Raw genomic sequence first — 26,930 nt, 5'->3', positions numbered from 1 at the left:
GGTGCAGTCTGCTTAATCTATTTGATTGTCCTGACCGAATGATTGGAATAACTTGCTCAGACAATTAAAATTATATTAATACCTAAATGCTAAACATGTTTTTTTATATTTTAATTAAGACATCAAATCATTTTAATTTCAAACCATATCTTCTCAAAAATTAAGAAATTTGAGTTTAATTATAATATAAGTCTATAGAATTTATAAATCAATTCTATTCCTCTTTTAATATCTATTCAAACAAATGATTTAATTTTAAATAAAATCAATTCCAATTCTATAGAATATAATTCCGAACACACCCTAGGTAAAATGGTTCGTCTAATCAATAAGAAACGATCTCGTATTATAAAAGATGTGAATTCCATCTTTATTTATTATATGCAAAAGGTATATCATTTTAGTTGGGGAGCTTAGTAAATATCTATAGTCAAAGAATTTAGAAGTATGCCTAAATGATCCCTTATATATCAAACAAATAAATATCATATTGATTAAACTCAAGATTATTGAAGAGAAGACAAACTTACCTACTACTTGATTAACTATTTGACAGTGTTATAGTGATATAGTTTGCTCTTTCTAGTAACATAATGTTTAGATTGATAACACTTTTTTTTTTTCCTTCAAAAGATTATAGTTATTCGATTTTAAAAAGAGGATACTAAATTAAGAGATAAAGTATATTTTTTAATTGTTGAAGTTTGTTAAAAGTTTTAAAAATATCTTTAAATTTTATTTTGTTTTAATTTTGTCTCAAAAATTTTTTATTTGCATTAAATATATTTCTGACGGTTAATTTTTTAAAATACTTAAGACCAATTTAACAATAATTTTATAAGAAATCAAGAACAACCATCAATACAAGCAATTTAGAGATAGTTATCATTCATTGTTACTGGATTAATTCTAATTTTTTGAAAATTTAACCGTTAAGAATATATTTGATGCAAATCGAAAATTTTTATACTAGGACAAAATTAAAATAAAATAAAATTTAAGGATATTTTTAAAATTTTTCATAAACTTTAAAAATAAAAAATATATTTTATCCTAAAATAAATCTTATATGACAGATACATGATAGATTTAGAAAAATTTAGAAAAAGAAAAAATATAGGGAGACAATGAGTTTAGTGAACAATGCAGTTATGCATATGATAATTTTCCTTTTTCACTTGTGATTTTCGTAGGGATGTAGTATGTTTTTATTTTATTAGACTAATTTTAAAATTTATTATTTATATTATTTACGAAAGTCATTGTTTACCTAACAAAACCATTAAAAAAATTACAGAACAGAAGCAAATTACACTCAGCTAAATGATATTATCCTCATATCTGAATTCTTTACAAACTACTATAGTCACCTTTTAAAAGTTAAAAACTCCTTGTACCTTACTACGTCCCTCTTTATTGATTACACTTAACATTAGATAAGATTTAAATTACTTTAAGGTATGGGGTGAACAAGTATGAGTAATCCAGTTCCGAAGTTCCTCCTCAAACTTTCCCTATTACAAGGATTAGAATAGAAAAGAAAAGAAAAGAAAATAAAGATAGTGAAATGGAATAAATGCTTTTCCTTTTCACTTTAATTTTTTTTTTCTTTTGGCAAACATGTATTTATTCTTGATCCAAACTAAGCATAATTGAATTTGACCTGTAGAGGGGCTTATTAGGCAATAAAGCAAAGCTATCTAGCCCAATACCCTCCTTTTATCCTTTTCAAGTTTCTTTTCGTTAATTTCTTCTATTCGCATTTATTTATTTATTTTTTATACCATCTTCTTTAACCTGATAAATTAAAAATTAGTTCATCACAAATCTAAATTCTATTTATCATTAGCCAATCAATTATTAAATACACAAAATAAATTTCGAATCACGACACTTTAATTAACGGACCGATAAATTAATCACTACACTCGATACAAATTAGTTTTTTTTTTTTTTTTTTTTTTTTTGAAACGGATCATCCAAGCTCAGAACAAACCAAACACATAATTCTAATTATTACTTATTGTAACCACTTTCGGGTGAATTTTAGCTTGCACTTGACTAAATAAGATGAATGATATGTCTGGTACTTTTTAGCTTGTTGTCCCTTCTGTCATATTAAAGCGTAGAATATGAGTTGGTAATCTGACATGAAATGAGTTATTTTATGACCAATGAACTCAATTACAGGTCTTTATGCGACATAATTACCTGAACCCTGGGTCTATGTTGCAATAATACAAGTTTAATTTGTCATGCTTAAATAAAAATATTTGTTTAGTATTGTTTTTGGACTTCTACTGCACTAATATAAAAGGATTATGATTTTTGAAGTCCACAATATATGAGTTATTAGATAATATCAAAATGATAATAAGAAGCAAATGTTACTTCAACAATTTTTTAGAAAAGCCAAGCTGAAGACCGAAAAAAAATTAAAGCTAAGCCGAAAAAGAATAAAAAAAGGCCAAATAAAAAATAAATATAAAGTATCAAAAATAAAATAAAATAAATAAATATAAAAATTTTTCAATCTCCAATAAATACATATTATATTCAAATGTTTAATATTTTATTTGATCGAGTCATTTCTAGTGAGTGAAATAAAACGAATTTTAAAAAAATAGAATAACTATTTTATTTAATCATTAGATTCATCTTATCTGAGAATTTTACAAACTTCATCAATAATTACATTGAATACCCTAGGCAAAATAACAATCTTCTTGAGACTTCTTAAGATTAAATGCCCTATGAAAATATCATTATAAAACTTATATGCATAATTTATAAAAATATTATTGTAATACTTACATATATTTAAAAATTAAAAGATTCTTGTTCTAATCTATATACACATATGTATGGTTATAATAAAAACAAATATTCACATAAAGTATTTGCTGAAAATTGTAGGATGAATACTTAATAAAAACTTGTATCCATCATTTTGCGTAGCTTCTTGCATGTGGAAAAATTTCTGAAATAAATAAAAAAATAATTATTTTTTAAAACAAATAATTTTACTTTTAATTTTTAGAATACATTTTTTTGGAGTTTAAAATAAATTGGTCCATTAATACAACAAATTTATTCTTATTTTTGTATAATTTGGATCATATTGATATATTTTTATTTTTTATTTAATTCACATAATTTAAAAATTTAAATTATAAAATTTTTAATTTAAATAAATATAATTTAAATTAATAATTTAATTTAATTTGATAAAAATAAATGTAGTCATATTATTGTACTCATGTCATTAATTATGTTTATTCGATTTCAAAAAAATTAACTTAATTTACTCTTTCAAATTAATTTGATATTTAACAAGTTAAATATTTTAATAATGCATTAAATATTATAATATTTATATCTTATTTACCTGAATTCTCATTTTGAATTCAATATTATATATTTTAAATTTTTTTTTAAATTTTAAAATGAGTCTAACATCCATGTACATATCACTTGTCCATTTGTCTCTATGTAAAATCATGTAATTGATTTATTATATTATTAAAAGATTTAAATGGTTGATTTAATTAATTATTTGATAACTAAGTGCCTAATCTATTGAAAGAATGTTTTTATTTATAATTTTTTAATTTAAAATAATACGAATACATCGATTTTTTAATTTAAAATTATTAATTTTAAACGATTAATTTTTTTGAAATTGAATAAACATAATTAATTATATGAGTACAATATTATGATTACGTTTATTTTTATCAAATTAAATTAAATTATTAATTTAAATTATATCTATTTAAATTAAAAATTTTATAATTAAAAATGTTAAATTATGTGAATTAAATGAAAAAAATATACCAATGCAATCCAAATTATATGAAAATAGGAATTTATTAGTTTCAATGAAATTCGTCGTTACAGTGAGTAAACTTCATAAAAATTAGCAAGTTTGCTGTTGCAGTGAATGGACTTACTTCAAATTCCAATAAAAAAATATTTTAAAAATTAAAGATGAAATTAATTAAAATAAAATTATTTATTTTGAAAAATAAATAATTTTTTTTTATTTATTTCAGAAAATTTTCCTCCTGCATGCACTTCATGTTCTTCATTGAATTTTTTTAAGAGTCATTGGTTTCATATTATCATTTCGCTTGAGTTTCTTACACATATTTAGCTTGTTCAAAATAAAATGATTTACATGACAAAAAAAAATAAAAGCAAAAAAAAGCAAAAAGATTCAGTAATAGATTATTGTAGGCCCATTTATTCAGTATGGGGTTATTATGAAAATTTTTGTTTTCTTGAACAATTTTAAATAACTGATGAGGGTTGTCCAATCCACTGACAAAAAAAAAAAAACAACTGATGAGGTTTTTATAAATTTTATGCAAAAACCAAACAGTAACAGGCTAAAACTCACCACCACCTCCCTTAAACTTCTTTATTTCTCTGACCAAAAACTTCTCTTTTCCCTCCCCTGTAGCCACTCTATTTTCATATTTAATAGATACCTCTTTTTTTTTGTACAGTAATAGATTCCTCTTTTATGGTATTTCTACAATGGTATGGTTGTGGGCTTAGATGATAAAGAGGTGTGTAGAAGATGAACGAATGATAGCCCATGTTCTTTAGATAATGGGCTACAAGAAAAGCCCATATCACCAAAAATCTAAAATATCATAAAATTCAATTAAAAAATTATTTTGATGCCGAGTAATGAATTGAAGATTTTAATGTATATAACAAACACCAACGATATTTAAAAGCAACACCAAAAATACCATGTAATTTAAAACAAAACAAAAAGTGTTATCGTGACCAAAATCCCAAAGTAAAAAAAAAAAAAAAGCTCAAATTTGGCTATCATAAGATTATTGCAAACTCCACTTGCCTTTTATTCATTCACTTAATCACTTTCTCCGCTTTTTATTATCATTTTTTTTAAAGAAGCAGTGAATACTTAAATTTAAAGTATTTTTCTCTAGTGTAGAAGTAGATAACATATCTATCTATGGCTCATTTTTTTTATACTAAAAATGTACGTCTGTTATGCTTTGATATAGAATTGGGCGTGTTATCTTATAATGTGGCGGCTGTTTTTAAAATTAAAAATAGTATAGTAAAATCATTAGAGGGTTCGATTTTTTTTTTAAAAATACAAACAAATTGGATAGTCCAATTTTTTAGACGAAAAATTCTTAAATTTAGAGAAACTTAAATTAGAAGATTTGATTTGAAAATTTTTAATAATTTTTATTCCAAAAACACCCAAATCAATAGATTCAATTTGTATATAAAAGAAATTTAAAAGGATAATAACAAATTGAACCGTTCAATTTGTGTGGGTATATATATATATATATACACTTCGTCTTTGTCAATTGTCAGAACTCTCTTCTTTCTCTTTTTTGTCTCTCACCTCCTCATACTCTCTTACTTTGTTTCCAGAAATTACAACAGTGAAATTGAATTTTATCAATGTGAATAGAAAAAATAAAATAGATGATAGAGTTATGTTAAAAGTATATTATCATAGTTAGATTTTATTATAAACATTTAAAGGAGTGAAATTTATATGTGAGAATCTATTTGATATTGTTATTCCTTTCACACTTTTATTTGAATAACTAAAATGTATGATTTATGATAAGATAGATTCTCAAATATCAAAAAGAGTGTCATATATTTTGTACAGGTATATATTCTATATCAGTATTTAGTGGGTTCGTTCAATTTTAAACCAAATATGTAACCGATGAAGAAAATATGCAAGAGATGTTTTTAATGTATATTGAAACTCACTCACATATATCGTTTATTGAGCTGTATATTGAGTTCGAACAATTTGAATCCAACCGAAATATCGAATGGGAAGATTACAATAGTGATAACAAGGAAGAGTTTGAAAGCAACTATAAAATCGTTGATCCAAATAAAGACAAAGATCAAGATGATGACACTATGGAGGTAGATGTCGCAGAAGTGGTAAATATACATCCATTTGAAGAGCCATCTTTCATGCACGCGCTAGATTTGGAGGCTATGTATACACCGAAATTTGTTGAATATACGAATGCATGTATGTAATTTTTTTTTTGGTGTCTGATAAAACAAGAAACAAAGAGCAACTAAGATGGAGATATCATCTCCTTCCTAATGATCTGATCAATAACACTACAAGGAATTAAAAATTCAGTGTAAGGACGAGAATGCCTAGCCGCTGTCTTAGCTAAACGGTCAGCTACCGAATTCGCTGTTCGTTGAATCAATTGAACTTGAACCACCCAATTACGCTGCAGGATCTCAGAAATCTTCAAAAGGAGGTCTGTGTATTCTCTCCGCATCTGGTATGGATCCTTTTTAATCAAGAGATAAGCTTTTAGACAATCTGTTTCGCAAATTACCTCCCTGTGACCACTTTCCCAAGCCAAACAAAGATCCCTCCAAATTGCGAATATCTCACACCAAGTAATAGTTCCTATTGGAATGCTTGCTGAACAACCCGATAACCATTTACCCGTACTGTCTCGAATAGCACACCCAAAACCAGCCAGTTGATCTTGTTCCAAAAGACTAGCATTGCAATTTAATTTAACAACATTGATTGGGGGAGGCACCAAGAATCACATAAAGAGGGATTGTGTGTCACCTGATTAGAACGCTTGATTGCAGCATACTCGGCTGCAGAGTGCCTGATAAGCTGGAGAACTTTTTCCTTGCTCCAAATGTCATTCTGATTAAAGATATCATTGTTTCTATCCCTCCAAATCCACCAAAGACCTACTGCAAAAATCCCTTCATTGGTCCGAAGTTTTATACGAAGCCAACTTTGAAAATCCAAGGCGACATCCCAAGTTTGCATTCCCACCTTCAAGCTCTCCCAAATCGGGCTCACTTTATTACAAAGTCTGAGGCAATGTTCAACAGATTCTGGTGCTTCATTGCATCTGGGGCAAAGATCCGTTGCTGTTAAGCGTCTTCGGTAACGAAGGCTGGCAGTGGGGATGGCCCCATGCAAGATGAGCCAAATCAACCCCTTGACCTTCTTAGGTATTCCTAAATGCCAAAGCCACAACCAATTCTCATTAGTATCCCATGCAACCTTTCTTTCAAGGAGCCATTCATAACCATCCCTTGTTGAGTAAGTCTTTGAGGCATTAGATCCCCAACACCAGTTCGGATCACAACCTGCCTGCACTATAGGGTTGTAAGTTGTAATATCTAGTTTTAGGGTCTCAGGCAACACAGTATAAAGATGGTCCAAATTCCAAACTCTCCCAGACCACACGTCACCTAGGGAAAGACCAGTATCTGAAATATGCACAAAAGGGATCTCTGGGGCCAAAGGCCCCGACGGTCTCCAAGGATGATACCAGAAAGATTGAGTTAAAGAACCAATGCACCAAACATAGCCATGTTTAAGCCTACTAGCTGTCTTTGTGATGTTGCGCCATATGCTCGAAGATTGCGTAGGGCATTGAAGATCCAGCCCCAAACTTCCTTGAACATATTTAGCTAGCATAATGCGCACCCATAATTTGTTTTTACCATGGAAGAGTTGCCAAACTAGTTTACCAAGGAGGGCAGTATTAACACATTGAGTGTCGCGAACACCAAGGCCCCCATACCTCTTGGGCGTGATCACAGTACTCCAATTCAACAAGTTTAAGCCCCGCTCATCTGTCTTTCCTTTCCACAAGAAATTACGAAGAACAAAATCAATCTTAGAACACGCTTTTTTGGGGAAGAGGGAGACCTGCATTTGATATATAGGTAGAGACGTTGCCACATATTTTATAAGACATAATCTGCCGGCCCTATTAAGCAGCCGACCCTTCCAGCTAGACAATCTGCTTTTTATTTTCTCCACCGCCTCCAGGCAAGCCGTTCGAGATGCCCGCGGATGGTTGATGTTGACCCCCAAGTACTTGCCTAACTCATTAGCAAATCTGATAGAAGATACACCAGCCAGAACATTTCTACGAGTATTGGACACGCTCTTCGAACAAACAGCTTTGGACTTATCTATGTTCACCTTCATGCCTGATGCCTTACGGAATAAGTTCAGAGAATGCATTACCTGGTGGACTTGTGTCTTGCTTGCTTTACAAAAAGAAGAAGGTCATCTGCGAAAATGAGATGGGAGATTCATGTACCTCCCCGAGAGACAGCAACCGGGTCCCAAGCCCCCAACTCCACTTGATTAGATATAAAGCAAGCTAGCATTTCCATACAAAGAACAAACAAATACGGTGATATGGAGTCTCCTTGTCGCAACCCTCTATTGGGCTGAAAACTCTCCAACCTATTCCCATTCCACAATATCGAAAGAGATGATGCCTGAATATAATTCATAATAAGACTTCTAGTAGAGGCAGGAAAGCCGAAGCTACTCAAAGTGTAGTTTAAAAACCTCTAATCGACCCGGTCATATGCCTTCTCTAGATCTATCTTAAAAGCAATAGCACCCTTTTTTGATTTCGTTCTCTTCAAGAAATGAAGGACTTCTTGCGCTACTATGATGTTGTCAGGAGCTCCTCTACCAGGAATGAATCCTCCCTGATTTGGGCATATAATATCAGCTAAGTAGGGTCTTAAACGGGTTACCAGCACCTTAGTTACTATCTTGTACACGACGTTGCAGAGACTGATTGGTCGAAAGTCCTTCATTCTGCTTGGGGAGTCAACCTTAGGAATGAGCACAATAAGGGTTTCAAGCATAGAAGGATTAATCGTGTCACCTTGGAACACCCTACACACCAGACTCCACACATCTTAGCCCACTACATCCCAATATTCTTTAAAAAAGAATGCTTGGAATCCGTCCGGCCCTGGAGCTTTGAAAGGGCTCATGCTGTCCACTGCAGATTTAACCTCCAACATTGACACTGGCTTAATTAGGCTCTCACAAGCTTCACTACTAAGAGAAGGTCTTGGAAAATCACCCATACAGTTTACCTCCACCGGGTCGGTTGAGCAAAAAAGATCTTTATAAAAACTTAGTGCCTCTTGTTGAAGAAGATTCGGATCTGAAGACCAAGATCCATCGCTCACAAAAAGGCCATGAATTTTGTTTGCTTTCCTTCTAATGATGGTCTGCATGTGGAAAAACTTTGTATTTTTGTCACCATACCTAACCCATTGCTCCCTAGATTTCTGGAACCAGAGTATCTCTTCTTGAAGAAGGACCGAATTAAAATCATCCCTGCACCTTTGTTCCTCTTCTTTGACAACTACATCATCACAAAATTCTAATCTTTTTTGGAGATCATTAAGCTTGCTTTTTAGAGACCTTTTCTTAATAAAAATGTTCCCAAAGACACGAGAATTGAACTTCAGAGAAGCCTCTTGCACCTTTCTAAGCTTGCCATGAATGTGTGTGTTGTTGCCATTCCAGGCTTTATAGACGACACTTTTATAGGATGGATGAGTAACCCATACAGCTTGGAACCTGAACGGTCTGCTGCCCTTCCTGACTGGCAGTCCAAGACATCTGGTGAGTAAAGGGCAGTGGTCAGAATGCAAACGACTAAGTACCTCTGTGAACGCTTCAGGAAACATAACTCTCCAACTACTATTGCTACAAGCTCTGTCCAACTTCTTGGCTACCTCCTTGTTCCCCTGAACCTTCCTGAACCAAGTAAAACTCCTACCCACTGTTGTCAGATCAAACAAATTACACGAATCCAAAATGTGAGAGAAATAATTACTTCGATTAACATTAAAGTGGCCCCCTTTCACTTCCTGAGAATGCAAAATTTCATTAAAGTCCCCTGTTATCAACCACGGGTCTTGTATAGAAGTTCCAAGTGCCAACAGATGTTCCCACAAATCTTCACGAATCGCCGACTGGGGGCTACCGTAAACTGCGCTGCATACCCAATTCTTTCCGTCCCTTTCTATAGCAACAGATAAACATTGTTCTATAGTAGCAATTACTCTACACTTAGCTTTGTCGTCAGAGGATAAAAATCATATACCCCCTCTGTGTCCACTAGCTTCCACAATTTCCACAGGAGTGAAACCCAAATGTTCCCAAAAAAATTTCATAGAGCCAAAAGCAACATGTGTTTCAACAAGAATAACAAAAGCTGGATTAAATTTTCTTACCAGTTCTTTACAGTGTACGCGAGCCATCTTGTTAGAGGCTCCTCTCACGTTCCAACTAATCAAGTTCATAGGATCACTATCCATAAAAAATCAGACTTGATGATGGAACGTCACCCCTAACGTCTCACGTTGGGGGTCCTCTATCTCCCATCTTGGTACCTCCCTCCAGGATATCACCACCCTCCATCTGATCGTCGCCATGCTTGACCCCTCCAACCGGTTCATTCGGTGAGTTCTGAAGTGAAGGAAGTCTTCTCCTCTTGTAATTAATCTTGATCAGTGGGGTAGAAGCATGTGAGACAGTGCCCCCTTTCTTTACTCCAGTAGCACCGCTAGAGGAAGAAGTAGTCCATGTGATAACTTCTTTGGGCTTTGGAGAATTTTTCTTGGCTTCATCCTTACCCAAAGATGGCCCTTTATTAGCCCACAAAAGTTTTTTTATCAAGATTGGGCCTTTTGAGATTAAAACCCACTTTTGGGCCTTTATTGGTTTTACTCTTGGTGACCTTAGTCCAACCCCCATCATTAAATGCATGATTTCCTTCCAAAGATGCATGCAACGTCCCACCCACAAAATTCTCACTTGCCATATTCAGCGAATCTTCAGTTTCACTATTTTGAAATTTGAATTCCTGAATTTTCGCATTCTCCGGTGGCCTTTCCTGAATTTTTGCCTTCTCCGGCGGTCTTTCCGCGGTGTTTACCGGCTTCTCTCCGACTTCTGCTCCTCTGTCTTCTTCTTGTGATACATTCAAGCTTTCTAGTGGTGCTCGAACCACCTGCTTTTCTGTCTCTCCATAATCTCTAGTCACATGCCCAAAACAATTGCATTTATCACAAATGAGATGCAAATTCTCATATTCGATGTTGTACTCAAAACCATCTACCATGATTTTTCGTTTCACAGGCTGCCCCAGATCAATTTGAATGCATGCACGTGCATACTTTCCGCGCTTAGCCGATTTGGTGGCTAAGTCAACCTTGATCGGCTTCCCCAATGTTCTAGCTATATTCAAGATAGCCTTCTCACTATAATACCATATGTTAAGGCCTGTGACTTTGATCCAGACTAGAGTGGATCCAAAAGTGTCATCACATGGGCGGAACGACGAACACCACGGCTTAACCGCCACATAATTACCAGCAATCATCCATGGCCCTCCAAGTAGCACGCGCTCTCTATCCTCCCGTAAATCAAACTTGATGAGAAAATATCCAAAACCAACATCTAACACTTCATATCTTCCTCTGGTTCTCCAAACTCCTCTTAACTTATGTGTAATGGCGGAGTAGCTAAAGGTTTTGCCGAGGACTTTAATGATAATGGCATCCTTGTATGGAGCAGATAGGATCATTCTAGCTTCCTCCGAAAAAACCACACTAGGTATCTCTCCATCAATAATGGTTGCCATTTTGTCCTTATCAAGAGCGTCCACTCCGTGAGAGAAACTAGCCGACGCTTCTCCTACTACTTTGTCTCGAAAAGAGACCTTGAAAGGTTCCTTGTCCTTTACCTTCTTTTTTCCATCTTCCATGTCCTGAGTTGCTCCTTGCCTTTCAATCTCCATGGCGCCTCCTGACACTTTGTTTTGGTCCAAACCAGATTTTTCACTGGCCTCCATAACATTCTTGCCCTTCGAAGCCTCATCTATCAAACCTGGATCAAGGTTTCCGCTGTCCTTCCCATCAACAAGAAAGTTTTCTTCTAAAACCCTACCACCGTCTCCACCGCCCCGCTCTCCCCCGCTCTCTCCACTCATTAGGTATTTTTTTTTATAGTCAAATTAATTAAATCATCTAACGGTTTTCAGATATTAATTTTATATATTAATTTAAATATTTGTACGATAGATTAATATTATAGATTTAGTTAAATTTAGAATAATTACTTGACTAGTATTAGAAGGAATAAAATTTTGTCATTTTTTATATTGTAGATCAATTAATAACATAAGTAATTTGTAGAATATAATTTATTAACTAGTATTTATTTACTTATTTATCTAGTTAAACTCAAGATAATTATCTAATTAGGTTTAGCTAACTTTTTAGTTAAATTTTGGATAATTACTTGATTAGGAATAAATATATGTTTATATTTATATTATTTTATTAAATATTTATTTATAATGTATAACTTTAATTAATTTTAAAAATATAAATTCATAAATATTTATTTATAATTTATAATTTGTAGATATATTTTAATTTTAATTTTACTTATTTATTAAATATTTATTTCATGATGTTGTTGTAGTAGAGCTTTCTATTACAACGGATGGAGAATTCATTGTGGAAATGAAATTCAGTATTAGAGAAGTTGTTATTACAGCTATCAAAGATTATATCATCTGTAGAGGTATAGACTATCAGAGTGTATAAGTCGGAATCGATGATATTTTATGCCAAATACATACAATATGACACAAGCTGTGATTGACTGATCAGGGTCAGCATGATCCACAGAAAGTACTATTGGAAGATAAACAGGTACAATGATAGTCACACTTGTAGTAGAGCCACCATTTCTTAGGACTATTCGAAACTAGATTCCAACACAATTATAGAAGTAATAAAGTCATTGGTAGATGATGATTCCTCTATAAATTCTTTTATCCCGGAGAAGTTGTTGAGCAATGGCAGAAATTTTTAGTGCACTGTTGTCCCAGACTTGTTTTCAAATAAGATTGTCCAAACCTCCAAATAATAACATGATGTGACATTTCATGTACCTCTAAATGCCAATTTCATCCGTCAAATTTAAACGATCTTTCATATTCGGAAGTCACATCAACTTTATAAAACTTTCTCTACAATCTGCCTTCTTAAGTGCAACTCTAAACCGGTGCAAATATTTAACCTCTAAGTCATCGTGATTACTCATAGTCATTTCTGTCATTAGAAGACCATTTGTCAAAAGACCAAGAATTACAGCCACATCTTCCAATATCACAGTACACTCACCAACCAAAAAGTGAAATATATGTGTATTTAGGTGCTATCTCTCAATTAGAGCATTTACCATTGTCGACTGACATTGAATTACTCCAATTTAAAAAACGTGATAAAAACCAATCTGTCGTAAATACTCCTCAACAATAAAATTGTACGGATCCGGTGGAAGTAGGTAGTTACACATCAACATTCATAAGCCCTACAAAACATAATCAAATATTACATCAAATAAAATTATCTATAAACACTAAATAATTAAAATTTTTATTAATTAAATTATATTTTAATTATTTTATCACAATTTATAACTGTAAAACAAAATTATTTATTATCATTAACATAATTTAATTATATTTAACAAATTACCATTAATTATCCGAATAATAATATAATATACACTAATATTATTATTAATTAAAAGTAGAGGTCCACGTTTATTCTATTATTCACATACATACAAGGCTTATATAACTAATATTATTAAAATAATAATCAATTACTTAAAATAACTTAGTATTTATATATCCAAAAATTTTAAAAATATCTAATTTATTAATAACAATAAATAATTTATTAAATTAACAATAAATTTAGTATTAATAAATTATTTATATTAATTAATTTATTAACACTAAATTCATTCATTAACACGTACGGCTATTATATTAATTACTTAAGTAATATTATTATAATAACGATAATAATTGTATCTAAAAAATTAAAAATTTAATTATAATAAATATATTAATTATATATACTGTATTATATTATATATCTAACAATAATTAATTATAATAATAATTAACTCATTAGTTACTCAAAATATGCTAAATATATTTTTAAAAAAAATCCACAATTATATTTAATTTCTAACAATTACTAATAAAACTTAAATATATCTAAAATTATAATTATAATAATTATTAAATACACTAATCGCACCGGAACATGTATTATCTAATGTATATAAGCCTATGTCGACAACATTAGCTAATTAAATTCAGTACATAACATCTCTAAATACAATATGCTAATTATCACTTAATCTTTATAAACAACATTAATTTATAATATTATTATTATTATTATTTTTATTAAATCAAAAAATTTAAAAATAATAACTTACATATTAAGATGACTAAAATAATTAACAATGTGAAGTTTACGAATGATCATCTTTTATTTTAGGTCTCCTTTTTGGCCTTCTTTGTGTTTTCAGAGAAAGAACAATAATAGATATGGAAGAGTGGAGCACGCCAGTTGGTGCATGTCCGACACGTGACTATCATACATAAATCGAACCCTTCGATTACTGATCTACTAACTCAAATGACCGTCCGATTTGCTCTCTCCTGTCATCACAATGGCATCAAACATCATAGTCCCTAATAATGTTGCGTTACACTTTTGTGAACTTGTGATACTCATTCAAAATTAAAAAGTGCATATCTACACGTGTAAAAATTTGTCGACAAAACCAGCAAATGTCAAATGTCTCCAAAAAACGACAAAAGTTACAGTTTCATGATTCATCAAGTTGTCATCAAATGTCAAATGTCAAATGTGTTGCAGTCTTTGGTAACACTTTAGCTAAGAGATTAAATTGGATAATAACCACTTTTTTTTAAGCAGCAATAATTATTACTAATTAATAAGATGTTTTATTTTAGACTTTTTAGACATTGTTTTGGCCGAATCCGTCATTATTTGATTTTAGGAAGTTTTTTAAAATGGATGCCAATTTATCTAAAGTTCATGATATATTTTATATACTATTATAAAAAGATATGGTCACCTTCCACTTAAATTAATTTTATAATATTGTATCCAATAATAAATTAATTATGTATATTTTAACAAATAATAATTTATTTAGACCTATAAAAAGAATCTATATTGTTACATATAAAGATCTATATAATTTGTATTAAAAAAATTATTGTTGCAAATAAATGTGTTTTTGTAACTAAAGAAATAAAAAATATTATAAAATTAAATTATATTTTGTAACAAAATTTTTATGATAAAAAAATAATATTGTTACAAAAAATATTTTAAAAAATAAAAAATTTGTTATAAAATATTATTTTGTATTATAATAATTTTATTTTTTGTTATAAAATTTTTTTGTAATGAGACATACTACAATAATTCTGTAACAATTTTTTTGTTACAACTTTTTTTTCATTTTAAAATTCAGATTTTTTGTAATAATTTTTTTATTACAAATACTATTTTTTCTTATAGTATGGTCACATTCCATGGAAGCTACAAATACTGTAGGTGCTTGTTGGACTACGATGTTAGGGTTTGAAGATATGCTAGCTCCAATAAAAATTCTTTCGTCGAATGAAATGCCGTATCAATTCTCCCATATACCTTCTGAAATCATCATATACATTATGACTCAAGATTTTAAACTAAAGATTTACATGTAGTCTTAAGTTAAAAAAAAAAAAAAAAAAAGAGAGTATAAAATGTGCTTTAAGCTAAATGAAAGCCCAAAAATAATTTCCAAAAATCAAATAAAAAACATATCAAAATGTCCAAACGTCTCAAAAAAATATCTTATTAATTAATAATTTTTTTTGCTTAAAAAGTGTTGGTCATTATCAATCAATAATGTTACTTTCTCATATATATTTTAGTTAGAAGGAGTTTTTCTTTGAATATTAGGGAGAATGATAATGGAAGTGAAAAACAGAAAGATGATGAGAAAAGAAAAAATCAATGAGTACATGTTAAGAATAAAATCTCAAGTATTCATCAAGATCAGTTCGAAAATAGAGAACCTTTTGCTAAGAAGCAGGAAGTAAATTCTGAAAGTATTCGAAACTCAAAAACATTTGAAAATCTTATAAGAGTAGATTTGAGATCATTTATTATTTTTGTGGATAATATACCACGATTGGTGAATCTTCAATGGTTGTGGAAAGTATTTAGTAAAGAGAGATAGGCTGTGGATATTTTTCTATGAAAAAAGAAATGGTTGACGATTCCTCATAAGTTTACTTTTGTCAGATACGCCTTCAACAACCATGTATAGAGGGTAGTTTATCACCTTTATGGTTGGAATGTAAGTGGAGTATAGTTATCGGTGTTAGAAGCTAAGTATGGGAGAGGTGATAATAAGGATGGTTATAGTGCCAATCCTAATGGTTATAACATAAATGAGAAACAACGTTCTCAAAGAATGGAGGAAAACAGGCATGTGGGTTATGGAAGATCTTTTAAAGAGTGTCTTATTGGCTCTGATTATGCAAAAGATGATAAAGTGGTTGAGAAGTGCAAAAACAAAGACAAGGTAACGGTGAAAACTGTTAAAGGTAGTATGAAACTAAGTATGATAAAGAAATTACAAAGGAGTGTTATTAGAGAGTCGGTAATTCTTATAGATGAGGAAGACACCATTCCTTATTTATTTCAAGATTGACATACATTGTCTGAAGTAAAATCTATGAGCCCATTTAAAATGGTCATTATTTACAATTCAATTGAAAATATAGAAGAGGCCTTCCAATCATCTTTTTTGTTGAATTATTTTGGATAAATAAAAAGATGGTCCGAAAATGAATCCTATAGAACAAGGAGGACGTGGATTGAAATGCACGGTATGCCACTACATGTTTGGAGTGAAGAAAACTTTTGTAATATTGCAGAGGTTTGGGTTCCTGTTATAAATTGGGACAAAAATTCTATTCAAAGTCAAAGCTTCAATCCAGTAAGTGTTATTGTAGAAACTACTTGGGTGCCCATAATACAAGATCAAATTCTCTTAAAAGTAAATGAAGCAAAATATGAAATCTTTATTAAAGAGAGATGTGGCAATCTTCTTGGTGATAAGGACAAGATGGTGATAGTAAAAAATAGTAAAGGGATGAATATATATAAAAAATAAATACTTTTAAGCAGCTTTGAGAGAAAATTCAATATTCAAGCAAAAGAGTTGGAGAAGAAAGATAATGTGATGGAGGAGGAATTGGGAAACAACGTAGCAAATGAGAAGAACACAAGTTATGATCTGTTGACAGACTTGTCTCAAGGAGAAGCCATGGAGAATGATAAAGGTGAACTTCTAGACATACAAGAAATGGAGCTAAGAAATAACTTTGATAGTTCAATCTCAACTAAATGCTTGGAAGATGATAGATGCACAGATAAAGTGATACCGAAAAATTAATTGGGTTTCGATGGTCCAAAATGAAGTGTAGTAGGGTGTAATAGCTCATAAAATGGATGATGATGAATCAATTTCTGCACCCCTATATCCACTGGACTTTGAAGAAACTATTAGAAATGACAGCCTTTAATAATGGGCTGCATAAAGACAATAAAGTCAAAAAGAGTAGGATTGCAATAGATCCTAATCTCACAGATGAAAAAAAGAGAGAGAGAGAGTGCAAGTCAGCGAGACCTAGAAGAAGATTGAGAATAGAAATGAAGACTAAGAAACACTTGAAGAAAAAGAGAGCAAAAGCGAATAGTTCTAGAATCAAGAAGAGAGCCATAAATGAAATATAAGCTAAAAGAGAAGTAAGAGGTTTTTTCACTAAGAAGAAAAGTGAGAATACCTTGGGACGTGACTATAGTAGCAAAGAAGAGAAAGATGAGTCTGAAGATGAAGTTATCAAAACTTGGAGAGTAAGAACTCAATTGAAACTGTCTTGCAGTAATGATAGTGAAGCAGTAACATAGCTCAAAAGGAGCGAACTTGAAAAATATGACAGGATGGACAATATATCTATCATAACAAGATTTGTAACACCCTACCATACAGAGTCTTATGTTTAAGTCATAATTCAGAGATAGCAAGGTATTACGACCTCTAAAACAAAAATTTAGTACGTATAATAGTATGAACGATTGATTATAACTAGGAGCCTTTGTAGAAAAAGGGGTAAACAAAAACCGTAACTCGAAAGCGCAACACTCCGATCGATAACGTAACGAATAGGGATAAGCTAACGCGAGATTATATATATACAAAAGAGTGTCAAAAACGGGAATATCAAAACTCAAATCCGGATGCGAAGATAACCGGTCCGGGCATAGCAATATATACATATAAATAGAATAAGATACCAAAAGGAAACCCAAAGGTAGCGTTTGTTTTGAGGTACTGAGACAGAGACTGAGAGACTGAGAGACTGAGACTTAGTATCATGTTTGTTGGTTCAGAGACTAGTACTAAAATTTCTGTCTCTGTCCCCAAAATTTCAGTATTTCAGTACCTCCAAAAAGTAGGGACATAGGAGACTAAAATTTTTAGAGATAGAGACTGAAACTTTAATAACATTTTATACCTAAAATACCTTCATTTTAATTAGTTAATTTCAATTTTACCTTTTTTACAAATTAAATTAGAATTTTATTCTTGTTTCAATTTCTGTCTCCCACTTTGCACCAAACAGAATACTGAGATTTATTTCAATCTCTGTCTCTTAGTCTCTGTCTCTTAGTCTTAGTCTTTCCGTCTCTGTCTCTCCACCAAATGCTACCAAAGGGACACAAAAACAGAGAACCTAGTCTCCAAAATCCCCTCTAAGAGGAATCATCACAGTTTGTATTATTCAATGGAGATAAAAGTATCTAAGAGAAATCGTAAAATCAAAACAGCGTCCCGAGAACAAAGGATCTTCGCTAATCCAGAAGTCTCCAGCATGCCTCAGCGAGAAACCTCACGTCCTGCATCTGAAAATCACAAAATCCGCATGGGTGAGAACCAGAGGTTCCCAGCATGGTAACAGCTTCCACATATATAATACATAATAAAAGAGGAAAGCCGAAGGCAATCCTAGAACTTCCTCCAGATAAAATCAAAGCTTATAAAAAAGCTAAACCATAAAGGGTATCTGACTAAAGATCCTTCAGTCTAACTAACACTTCCCTTTCCAATTCTTTCAGACCTCCCAACCGCCAGCAGTAGCATAATATAGCAAACACAGTTATATCAGACAAGAGATATACAAATAAGAACAATTAAGGCATTTAGGCAAATAGCAAGTAATATGCAGTCAAATAGGCAATCTCAATCAATTCACATAGTATGCATATGATGAATGCCTATTCCTAATGGCTGATGATATCATCTGTCGGTTATAGAGCCAACCCGACAAGTCCTGGTAGCTAACCATTGGACTGTCCCTCTGTCGTGTCTCCCCAACTCGAGTTATACTCACTATAAACTTGATCATAATCATGATCCATATCCATCACCTTCACTGGTGAATATTTATGGGGGTAAGCTCATCCGGGGCTTTCACAGTGCCCAGCCACCCTGACGACATCGGGTCAAAGAGCTTCGAGTCTCAACCTAGAGCACGTGGTGGCTAGCCACTGCTTTCTCCTAGGGAAACTCTCATCTCCGATAGTGGAAGTGCAACATTCACAATTCATTCAACAGCATATATGCATTTATACTTAGCCATAATCATGGCCCCGCCGTCAAACGGCAATAATCCAGCCATCCAGCTCACGGTTAAATCCATAACCAGCCAATTCATTAACAATCACGGCCTTTCGGCCCATGGCATAACCAGCACTTCCACCGCTATCCACCGCATCTCACATAATCATCTTTAATCCTCAATGATCATCCATTTTCCCTTACTTCACTCGCAAGTTGCCACATTCACTAGCTCCTTTTTCTCATTGCTGGGCATAACATAATGATTTAAGATATAAGTGGTGAGATCGGAGGCTTAGAAGTATGAAATTTGGCCTTTAAAACTCAAAAATCAACTTTGGGATGAAAATAGGGCCACGCGTACGCGGACTCCACGCGCACGCGTGGATGGCCACAAAACTCATCGATGCGCAAGCGTCATACGCGCGGATTGAAAAATAGCCAAACGACGCGCACGCGTCAGCCACGCGTACGCGTGGGTGCTCTTGCGCCCCAGGCACAAAACTGGCACAACTCTGGCACAACTCTCGGGAAAATAGCTGGGCATTTGGTGCAGCGCATCGACGCCCCCGCGCACGCGTGGATGGTGCTTTCTTGAAGAACGGCGCGTACGCGCCAAGTGCGCCTACGCGCGGAGGGTCATTCTGCTAGAAATTTTCTAAGTTAAAAGCTGCAGAATTCACAGATTCAACCCCCAATCTTTCGACAGATATAACTTTCTCATTTTAAATCATTTTCCGCCCATTCTTCCAACGGCATGGACATCTCGGATCTAATTTAATTTCTAAACAAGTTTGGTACAAAACGGGGATCCGTAGTCCAAGTTATGTCCCGTCAAAATATGCCCAAAAACCATGTTTTCATACAAAACCACAAGGTGCCATTTCAAAACAAGCCATTTTTAACTCTTTTCAAAATCAACCAAAACATGCCAATTTCAACCCTTTTTGAAATCAATTAAAATGTACCAAAATCAACATCAAGCCATCCTCAACTCATACATTGACACTTTACCAAAATTCCCAAAATCACCATCCAACCATTTTAACACTTCTCAATCAAATGGCTAAAGGACAAACACAATATCATGTCATACATCCTTCCTCATCCCAATTTCCAATAATACCATTTCCAATCAACCATCATTATACATAATCAACATCATACTCACCATCAATATGGTACCACCCACCAATTCAACCTCAATCATTCATCAAGCATTTATCACAACATGCATTTCTCATATATCACACAATCAAGGCATCAACATTCATAATCACATATATGATCACATCATATATCTCAACCATTCAACAAAATCATCAATTCAATGCCTATCTTAGAGCCTCTAGCCTAAGTATTTCCTACCACATTACATATTAGATACGAGAAACCGAGACCATACCTTAGCCGATTTTCCAAGCTCAACCGGAGCACTTCCAAATCACTTTTCCTCAAGCTCTCAAGGTCTCAACACCTCCAAGAACAGATTTTATCACACAAAATCCTCTCCCAAGCTTTTCAAAATCACCAATCAAGCTCCAATATTCACATACACATAACCTAAGCCACAATCATCATACCCATACACAACATCTCAATACCCAAACATCATAGAACAACAAATTATACTAGAGTTGAGAATCTTACCATACCCAAGGTCCAAGGAGACAAGATTAACCTTCTCCTTCAAGAGAGTTGGGTCATATAACATCAAAGAGCCCAAAATCTCAACATTTTTGCTCATAAAACTCGAAAACAAGGCTGGAAATTCGAAGAGAAAAACGTGGCTTACCTCAAAATTGATTATATGAGTTTTGTAGAGCTCTCCACGGTGAACGTGTGGCCACAAATGGTATGGTAATCGGAGCTCTAGATCAAAAGTTATGGTGGTTTGAAGATCAAATGAGAGATAGAAGTTTGAGAGAGTGTTCTTCCCCCATTCTTCCCCCTTTCAGCGTGTTTGAGTGATAAGTAAGGAGAGAGAGTTCTGAAATGAGTGTTTTAGAGTTTAGTTATGTTGGGCCAAGGGCCCACTTTGGGTCCGGTTGGCCCGGTTTGGCCCGTTCGGTCCAATCTTAATCTGATTTCTATAAAATTGGTACCAAAATTCTCGTCTCAATCTCCTCTATCATATTTAGCCATAAAAAAAAAAATCATATTTTTGGCTTTCTAGAATAAATTCTCATATATGGATTAATTAGCCGTTAATTAACCGGGTCTTACAAGATCAAGAAGGAGAAGAAGGGCTAGCTGACGTTAGGATTTTTGCCAGTAAAGAATGTCATAAAAACAGTCGCGTTGTAGATATTGTCTCTAAACCGACAAAAATCCCGTCGTACAAACGTTTTGGTTGTCACAAGTAACAAACCCCTTTAAAATTGATAACCGAGTATTTAAACCTCGGGTCGTCTTCTCAAGGAATTGCAGGGAGGTATGTTCTTATTATTGGTTATGAAGATTGTAAATTGGGGATTTTGGAAGTAAGGAAGCAGTATGTTGCACAAAAAGAATAAAATAAAATAGTAATAATAAAATAAACTCTTGGCAAGGTATGAAGACTGGAGGTCCTATCCCAGTTATCCTTATCAATTGTAATGAGAATTGGATTTTTCTCCCACTTTATTAACCTCTAACTATGAAGGTAAGTTAAGTGGATGAATTAATTCTCGAAGAATTCCAATTCTCAATCAACAATGAGTTTGATAACTCAAGAGTTACCAATTATTTAACCAAAACCAAAAGGAAGAAAATGTGTAAGTTAAATTGAAAGCACTTATAAATAAAGCAAAGCAAAATTAAATCTGAAATTACCTCAAATTGCATTAATAATAGAAGATCAATCTAAACATAAAGAGTTCATAAATTAAATTGAGAAAAGAAATAAAAATAAAGAACCTGGGATTGAGAGCTACTCCTAAAACTTAAGAGAAATCCTAAATCCTAATCCTAAGAGAGAGGAGAGAACCTCTCTCTCTAAAAGCTACATCTACTCCTAAAATTATAAAAATGAGAGCCTCCTCATGAATGGATGCATTCCTCCACTTTATAGTCTCTAATATGTGTTTTCTGGGCCGAGAACTGGGTCAAAAACAATCCAGAATTCGCTGGGTTCGAATTCAGATTCGCTGATTTTCGTCACTTGCGACGCGGCCGCATGGATCACGTGGTCGCGTCGCCTAGCGTCAGGGAAACTATAACATATTATATATCAAATCGAAGCCCCGGACGTTAGCTTTCCAACGCAACTGGAACCGCGTCATTTGGACCTCTGTAGCTAAAGTTATAGTCATTTGAGTGCGAAGAGGTCAGGCTGGACAGCTTAGCAATTTCTCCAACTTCTTGTATTCCTTCCACTTTTGCATGCTTCCTTTCCATCCTCCAAGCCATTCCTGCCTTATAATCTCTGAAATCACTTAACACATATATCAAGGCATCTAATGGTAATAAGAGAGGATTAATAATAAGCAAATATAATATCAAAGAAGCATGTTTTCAATCAAAGTACATAATTAGGAAGGAAATATAAAACCATGCAAATAATATGAATAAGTGGGTAAAGAGTTAATAAAAACCACTCAATTGAGTACAAGATAAACCATAAAATAGTGGTTTATCACTAGCCGAATCCAAATAGGCAGTAACAACTTAGGCCTTCATTTTCTTGAAAATTAAAGTGGGGAGTTCTTGCAAATCAAAGTCTTTAGGTGTGGATGTTTTTAACTTTATTTGATGATTTGTATTTTGTGAAGAGTTATCATATATGTAATACTTTAGTTTATATTTTGTGTTTTTTCCTGTAATTTTTGTTGGCTTTAAGCCAAAATCTTCTCCTACCTTAGTTTGGATGGTCAAGTCTTTAGTTTCCAATGATTGAAAAAAGAGTCGATCTACTGTAAAGATGCATGTTTGTACAGATTTACAGATTCTTGTTTTTATTGAATCTGCTGTGGACACGTGTTGTCTGTGTATGGCTGAAAGCAGGTAGGTCTCAAGTAGCTGGGGAGGCTCATTCAAGAGCTTGGTGAGCCGGCTGTATAACGCCATTCAGAATGAGGTTATCGTTGTAGAGTGTCTCGTTAGTGGTGTTGTTGGGCCTTCAAATTTGATCCCAAAAAGAGATGGGATAACCAAGGGAGTTGTTACTGTGGATGGATCAGTCTTTCCCTATAATTCGGAAAAACCTTAGGAGCGTTCTCCAAGATCGCTTAATTAATATCTACCAAGCTACCCTTCAATGATTGTTTGACCGTGAAACTGCAATTCTTGCAAAAAATTTCGATTCCTTACGGTTTTAGATTTTACTCGTGATTATCCCATACGGACATTCATCATTTTCCCATTAATGAAGGCAATGATCTTAATCTTTATTCCCATGTGAACTATCCAACCCGGTTTATGTCAACATAGGCCAGCAAATATTGAAGCCTATTGAACGTAAAATAATTCTATTTGCCACAATATTATTATATATAAAAAAAAGTCTTCAAGTAATAGTTTAAAAAATATCTAACCGCTCTAAAATAATATGGAATAGAAACAATAAATATTTTGTTAATTTTATACTCTCACGAGTATGTTTATTTTCTTTTTATATTGAAAAACCCGTGATTTTTAAATTTAAATAATTTATCATTCAGTTTATCTCTAATATACTAATATATATTAAACTATTTGTTAAAAAACAATATCCATGTATTATACAACTATGAAAAGAACGAATAACTGAGTTTATGATTATTCTTAGAAAAAAATATAAATAATTTTAGAACGAGCCATATTATAATTAAAATTAAAATAAATTAAATAGAAGTAAACAATTTGATAAACGACAAGTATACTTATTATAATTTGCACATACATTAACGAGAAAGAAGACAACTCGGTGGGAAAGAAAGGTTTTTATGTCACAGAAGACATGGGTACGACACATTTCGGATAAATTTTCCTTTCAAGCGATTTGGTCAGATCGGGCTTACCTCCTTTGACTGTTCTTCATCTAGAGCACTCCGGATTTGACAGGTTAGTTCCAGTTCTGTACCTTATGGGATCCCAAAACCGGACCGATCCCGTATTAGTTTTGGTTCACCTGTTTCTCGCTCTAACCAGTTTTAGTTCTACTAACCATAGTTAGCAGAACCGAACCGGACCGGTTGGTTCGACCGAAAAATCGGTGAACCGAACTTAATATCGGTCCGGTTTGATATTTGGACCGTGTAAGGTATGAAATCAGAATGAACCGGTCAAATCCGAAATGAACCGATAAAAACTGGTTAAACTTGGTAAGACCGGTCTAACCGAACCGTTTGAAAGTCAAAATTATCCAAAATGTGTGATAGGGGGTTCGAACCCCTATCTTATATAAGATCAAAACCTTTCCTTGTCGCTGAACTGTGTTGATTTTCAATAATATATATGCAAATTATAATATATATATATATATATATATATATATATATATATATTATAAACCCTAAACCCTAAACCCTAAACCTATATATATATATATATATATATATATATATATATATATCTTTTATCAAATAGTTTACTTTTATTTAATTTATTTTAATTTTAATTATAAACTCATTCATTCTTAAATTAATTATATTTTTATTTAACAATAAATATAAAATCTCGACGAAATGTGTGACGTGGAGTTCCACCCGCTGTCTTCATGGAAAAAGAGCATCTTTTGCAACCACGGAGCTAGCATGCACCTTACTAACATATATAGAAATTAAAATACACATAGGTATGTTTCATGAAATAGTTTACCTCTATATAACTTATTTTAATCTTAGTCGTAAACTTAGTCATTCTTAAATTAATTATGGTTTTATTTAACAATAGGTATAAAGTCACTTATTTTTTCTTTTGATAATAATAAATTATTCATTAACATTATTTTCTTACTACATACTTATAATACATAATAGTATACTGTATATAAATTAATTAATAAATTATTAAAATTTTAAACTAACAATTATTTTAATGTAAAAACTAAATAAAAATATTCACAACGGAATAAACTTCACAAAATACTTATTGTTCATGTTCTATATTATTTTAGAATAGCTAGAAATTCGAAAAATTTTACTGAAAAAAAGGTACTTTAAATTTTTTAGTATTTTTTATTTTTTATTTTTATAGTGCAGCGCCAATCGGTTCAACTAGTGATCCACCGGTTGAACCAATAACCCGGTGACCCCCTACTTTGATCGATTCGATTACCGGTTCGGATAACTAAGAAATAAACAATTACTCACCAGATACACAATAATTTTTTTTCATGCGACACAGCAAGAATGCCTTTCCATTATACTAATGAAATTCAATACTAGGCTGAAAACATATAAGTTTAATCACAATACTGACATTAGACTAGAAAAACATTAACTAAATTCCAATAAACTTTCTGTTTCCATTAGTAAATAACAATGCCAATCCATAATATTAATAAACTTCAATTCTAGTATCAAAACAGATAACTTTAACCACATTACTAACACTTGCATATAAAATGATTGATTATATTTCTATTAGTAATGGTACATAACTAAAAATATCTGAACTTCGAAAAATATTCATCTAGGGATGCCATCCCATAGAACACGATAGAGACCACCGTGGGCAAACCGGTTGAGGCCCGGCTTATCGAATTAGACTGGTCTTCGCCGGTTCTATCCGGTTCATGTCCGTTACCATCCTTAAACGATCCAATGCACAACCCTAGCCGGTTCATAGTCCGGTTCACCGGTTTTTCGGTCCTTCGAACTAGTCCGTTCCGGTTATGACAAATACGGGTAACCATTCTCCTTTACCGCACACGGTCATTAATGACAACAACATGACTTTTAAATTTATATGCCTCCCCTTCTTCTCCGTATTCATTAAACTAATCTATATGCACTTAAACCTATCGTTAGACGCACACTACTCTTTAATTTTCATATTCGTTATCTTCATGCCTGCCGTTACGGGTGTAACTAAGCAAACCGTCCCGAAATGTACTGCAAAATTGTACCGACGTTTACCCAACTGCGTCATAAACAGGAAAAATAGGGTTTATCTGGTTTTTTTCGGCTTAACCCGACCGGGTCGGTTCGATTTTCCCATCTCTACCTCAACACCAAATCGAGCAGAACCGAATCCAACGTCTGTTCCAAATTGTCTTGGTTGTTTTCGTTTCCTAGTCATTTTTTATTCTCCTCGTTCTTATGTTTAAGCGTTCGGTCAAGTTGAAGTTGTATTGAATTCAGACGACATTTACTCAACTAAGTTTAGGTCATTTATGGTTTTTTACTTCCTTTTATACTGATTTAAATTACGATTATCATCCTTTAAAGTACCGAGACAACCGGCCGATCCGATCTGCTGTCGGTTCTGTCCGGTTCGGTTGTCCATAAAACAGCAACCCAAATGGTTGCCATTTGCTCAGGATGGTACAGGCTGGTTCAGTTTTTCATAGGTT

The sequence above is a fragment of the Arachis hypogaea genome, chromosome 18, assembly GCF_003086295.3.
Source record: "Arachis hypogaea cultivar Tifrunner chromosome 18, arahy.Tifrunner.gnm2.J5K5, whole genome shotgun sequence".
Classification (NCBI taxonomy): Eukaryota; Viridiplantae; Streptophyta; class Magnoliopsida; order Fabales; family Fabaceae; genus Arachis; species Arachis hypogaea.
The sequence above is the reverse complement of the archived record's forward strand: the minus strand, read 5'-3'. Positions refer to the sequence as shown.